The sequence below is a fragment of the Triticum dicoccoides genome, chromosome 5A (assembly GCF_002162155.2).
Source record: "Triticum dicoccoides isolate Atlit2015 ecotype Zavitan chromosome 5A, WEW_v2.0, whole genome shotgun sequence".
Classification (NCBI taxonomy): Eukaryota; Viridiplantae; Streptophyta; class Magnoliopsida; order Poales; family Poaceae; genus Triticum; species Triticum dicoccoides.
In genome coordinates, this window is record NC_041388.1 from 494277124 (window position 1) to 494283010 (window position 5887).

Consider the following 5887-nt stretch of genomic DNA (forward strand, 5'->3'; position numbering starts at 1 on the left):
TACAATACAAGTAGAGTATTGTAATAAGCAAGAAAACTATCATTCAAGTGTGATAAGGAAACCATCGTTTTATCCTTAGTAGTAACAATACAATACTTGGCGTGTCCCATATTGTCACCGGGATATAGATTACCGCAAGATTAAACCCACTATCATAGACAACCCCCTCTAAAGAACTACCCATCAAACTCGACCAAAGCTGAAAAATAGATCAGAGAACATATATAAATACTTAATTATGCACCAAAGAACTCATAATAAATTCAATATAATTCAATGAACAATCTGATCATAAAGTGACAATTCATCATATCTCAACAAACATAACACGGATTACATCATATGGATCCCAGTAATGTGAGGTAGCTCATGGGACTTTGCATTTAATCACAAGGAGAGAGGATGTCTTCTAACTACTTCTATGGACCCATGGTCCTAAGGAAACTACTCACACATGGTCATGGTGGCAGCAAGGTTGATGAAGATGGATCGGTGATGGATTCCCCCTCGAGGAGGGTGTCGGAACAAGTTTCCAGAATGGATCGCCCCGGAATAGGAACTTACGGCGGCAGAAAAAATCGTGAAAACATGGTGTCGATGGTTTTAGGAAAATATAAGAATTTATTGGCAAATATGGGCATAAGGCGGTGCCCAGGGGCTCCAGACGGCCCCACCAGGCACTCCCTGGCTCAGTGGCTTGGCTGTCTGGAGGCCCTGAGTGGCCTCCCGCCTCCCTGTGGTTCTTTCTGGAACCTTCTCCTTCTGAAGAAATCATCAAAAATCCCCACAATATTTTAAGGTCCATATATATCGATTTCTAGTAAAACTAAAAACATACAGAAATGACAAGTGGCTCTTGGAACTGAACTAATAGGATAGGTTAGTCCAAAATAATAATTTAAATTGCTATAAGAAGTATCCGAAAGTGGCATTATAATAGCATGAAACAATAGAAAATTATAGATACATTTGAGACATATCACCTCCCACTGTTGGTGGTGCTTCTCCCAATTTGTGACATTCTTGAAGTTTTTCTAATTCATCCTAGATGTGGATGTAGCATGACTATCGTTTACTAGAATGGGTGTTCACCTATGGAGATTCATACTTGACTCCGCATAGGCTGACGAGGTTTGCTGCCTTACTCCCATTTCTTTGTGACATGGTGTGCGAGATGCCACTCAACCACATAAAAGCATATAATGGGGCACCGCACCCGCTAAAGTTGTTGCTCATGGTGGCACAGCACGTTCAAAGGGAATTATCCCATGACCATGTATGACCTCCAATTGACCTACATCACATCATGTTACTTATGCACAAAGTATTTGACAACAAAGAGGGCAATTATTCATGAACAATTACCTGATGGTGAGTCGATGTATAATTTGCTTGGGTAGCAGGAAGGCGACATGCTTATCTTGTGTCGCGCTCATTTATGTAGGACTTGTATCAACCCATCGAGCATGCCGTGGAAACTTTCACACTAGCCCATGTGTACGTGACAGTGGGGAAGTGCTCGTGGTACTCATTATAAGATCACTACCATTGTTACCCTAGAGCCACTGTGTCTGCATGATCAACAAGGATACATCCCCACAACCAAACCTGTAGGGATCACACAAAATCACCAATGCGAGAGGTCAACTTCTGCCTCTAACATGCCTCGTCCATCTACACCTTCAACAACATGTTAAAACATGATACACAATCATTAAGTTCATACCATTGCTACCTCTTGAGCATGCGTTGGTTTTCCCTTGAAGAGGAAAGGGTGATGCAGCAAAGTAGCATAAGTATTTGCCTCAGTTTTTGAGAACTAAGGTATCAATTCAGTAGGAGACTACACGCAAGTCCCCTAGTACCTGCACAAACAAACAAGAACCTCGCAACCAATGCGATAAAGGGGTTGTCAATCCCTTCACGGTCACTTACGAGAGTGAGATCTGATAGAGATAATAAGATAAATATTTTTGGTATTTTATGATATAGAATGGAAAATAAAGATTGCAAAATAAATAGTAAACTAGAATTGTAGATTGGAAACTTATATGATGTAAAGTAGACCCGGGGGCCATAGGTTTCACTAGTGGCTTCTCTCAAGATATCATGTATTACGGTGGGTGAACAAATTACTGCCGAGCAATTGATAGAAAAGCGCATATTTATGATGATATCTAAGGCAATGATCATGAATATAGGTATCATGTCTGTGACAAGTAGACTGAGACAATTCTGCATCTACTACTATTACTCCACACATCGACCGCTATCCAGCATGCATGTAGAGTATTAAGTTCATAAGAATGGAGTAATGCATTAGGCAAGATGACATGATGTAGAGAGATAAACTCAAGCAATATGATATAAACCCCATCTTTTTATCCTCGATGGCAACAATACAATACGTGTCATTTCCCTTTCTGTCACTAGGATCAGGCACCGCAAGATTGAACCCAAAGCTAAGCACTTCTCCCATTGCAAGAAAGGTCAATCTAGTAGGCCAAACAAAACTGATAATTCGAAGAGACTTGCAAAGATATCAAACCATGCATATAAGAATTCAGAGAAGAATCAAATAACATTCATAGATAATCAAGTTCATAAACCCACAATTCATCGGATCTCGGCAAACATACCGCAAAAAGAGTTACATCGAATAGATATCCAAGAAGATCAAGAAGAACTTTGTATTGAGATCCAAAGAGAGAGAAGAAGCCATCTAGCTAATAACTATGGAACTGACGGTTTGTGGTAAACTACTCACACATCATCCGAGAGGCTATGGTGTTGATGTAGAAGCACTCCATGATTGAATCCCCCTCCGGCGGATCGCCAGAAAAGGCCCCAAGATGGGATCTCACGGGTACAGAAGGTTGCGGCGGTGGAAAAGGTGTTTCGTGGCTCTCCCCGAAGGTTTCAAGGTATCAGAGTATATATAGGCGAAAGAAGTAGGTCGGTGGAGCTACGAGGGGCCCACAAGGGTGGGGGCGCGCCTGGCCCCCCTGGGCACGCCCTCCTACCTCGTGCCCGCCTCGCTGCTTCCTTGACGTTCACTCCAAGTCTCCTGGATCATGTTTGTTCCAAAAAAAATCCTCGCAAAGGTTTCATTCTGTTTGGATTCCGTTTGATATTCCTTTTCTACTAAACACTAAAATAGGAAAAAGAAATAGCAATTTGCACTGGGCTTTCGGTTAATAGGTTAGTCCCAAAAATAATATAAAAAGGTATATTAAAGCCCATTAAACATCCAAAACAGATAATATAATAGCATGGAACAATAAAAAAAATTATAGATACGTTGGAGACGTATCAAGCATCCCCAAGCTTAATTCCTGCTCGTCCTCGAGTAGGTAAATGATAAAAAGAGAATTTTTGATGTGGAATGCTTCCTAACATAATTTTCAATGTAATTCTCTTTATTGTGGCATGAGTGTTCAGATCCAAAAAATTCAAGATAAAAGTTTAATATTGACATAAAAATAATAATACTTCAAGCATGCTAACCAAGCAATTATGTCTTATCAAAATAACATAGCCAAAGAAAGCTTATCCCTACAAAATCATATAGTTTGGCCATACTTCATTTTCGTCACACAGAATGCTCCCCTCATGCATAACCCCGATGACAAGCCAAGCAATTGGTCCATACTTTTTAACGCACTTCAACCTTTTCAACCCTTACGCAATACATGAGCGCAAGCCATGGATTTAGCACTACAGGTGGAATAGTATATGATGATGGGGGTTATGTGAAAAGACAAAAAAGGAGAAAGTCTCACATTGACGCGGCTAATCAACAGGCTATGGAGATGCCCATCAATTGATGTCAATGCGAGGAGTAGGGGTTGCCATGCAATGGATGCACTAGAGCTATAAGTGTATGAAAGCTCATCTAAAGAAACTAACTGGGTGTGCATCCAACTCGCTTGCTCACGAAGACCTAGGGCATTTTGAGGAAGCCCGTCATTGGAATATACAAGCCAAGTTCTATAATGAAAGATTCCCACTAGTATATGAAAGTGACAACATAGGATACTCTCTATCATGAAGATCATGGTGCTACTTTGAAGCACAAGTGTGGTAAAAGGATAGTAGCATTGCCCCTTCTCTCTTTTTCTCTCATTTTTTTGTTTTTTTTGTTTTTTGGGCCTTCACTTTTTTTATGGCCTCTTTTTTCTCTTTTTTTATTTTTCGTCTGGAGTCTCATCCCGACTTGTGGGGGAATCATAGTCTCCATCATCCTTTCCTCACATGGGACAATGCTCTAATAATGATGATCATCACACTTTTATTTACTTACAACTCGATACTTAGAACAAAATATGACTCTATATGAATGCCCCCCGCGGTGTATCGGGATATGAATCAAGAGTGACATGTATGAAAGAATTATGATCGGTATCTTCGCCACAAATACGATGTCAACTACATGATCATGCAAAGCAATATGACAATGATGAAGCATGTCATAATAAATGGAACGGTGGAAAGTTGCAAGGCAATATATCTCGGAATGGCTATGGAAATGCCATAATAGGTATGTATGGTGGCTGTTTTGAGGAAGGTATATGGTGGGTGTATGATATCGGGGAAAGGTGCGCGGTATTATAGAGGCTAGCAATGGTGGAATGGTGAGAGTGCGTATAATCCATGGACTCAACATTAGTCATAAAGAACTCACATACTTATTGCAAAAATCTATTAGTTATCGAAACAAAGTACTACACGCATGCTCCTAGGGGGATAGATTGGTAGGAAAAGACCATCGCTCGTCCCCGACCGCCACTCATAAGGAAGACGATCAATAAATAAATCATGCTCCGACTTCATCACATAACGGTTCACCATACGTGCATGCTATGGGTGAGGGAGTCCTGGATTAGGGGGTCTCCGGACAGCCGGACTATACCCTTTGGCCAGACTGTTGGACTATGAAGATACAAGATTGAAGACTTCGTCCCGTGTCCGGATGGGACTCTCCTTGGCGTGGAAGGCAAGCTAGGCAATACGGATATGTAGATCTCCTCCCTTGTAACCGACTCTGTGTAACCCTAGCCCCCTCCGGTGTCTATATAAACCGGAGGGTTTAGTCCGTACGACAACATACATTCATACCATAGGCTAGCTTCTAGGGTTTAGCCTCTACGATCTCGTGGTAGATCAACTCTTGTAATACTCATATCATCAAGAACCATAGGCGAAAGAAGTAGGTCGGTGGAGCTACGAGGGGCCCACAAGGGTGGGGGCGCGCCTGGCCCCCTTGGGCACGCCCTCCTACCTCGTGCCCGCCTCGCTGGTTCCTTGACATTCACTCCAAGTCTCCTGGATCACGTTTGTTCCAAAAAAATCCTTGCAAAGGTTTCATTCTGTTTGGATTCCGTTTGATATTCCTTTTCTGCTAAACACTAAAATAGGCAAAAAATAGCAATTTGCACTGGGGTTTCGGTTAATAGGTTAGTCCCAAAAATAATATAAAAAGGTATATTAAAGCCCATTAAACATCCAAAACAGATAATATAATAGCATGGAACAATAAAAAAATATATAGATACGTTGGAGACGTATCAAGCATCCCCAAGCTTAATTCCTGCTCGTCCTCGAGTAGGTAAATGATAAAAAGAGAATTTTTGATGTGGAATGCTTCCTAACATAATTTTCAATGTAATTCTCTTTATTGTGGCATGAATGTTCAGATCCAAAAAATTCAAGATAAAAGTTTAATATTGACATAAAAATAGTAATACTTCAAGCATGCTAACCAAGAAATTATGTCTTATCAAAATAACATAGCCAAAGAAAGCTTATCCCTACAAATCATATAGTTTGGCCATGCTTCATTTTCGTCACACAGAATGCTCCCCTCATGCATAACCCCGATGAAAAG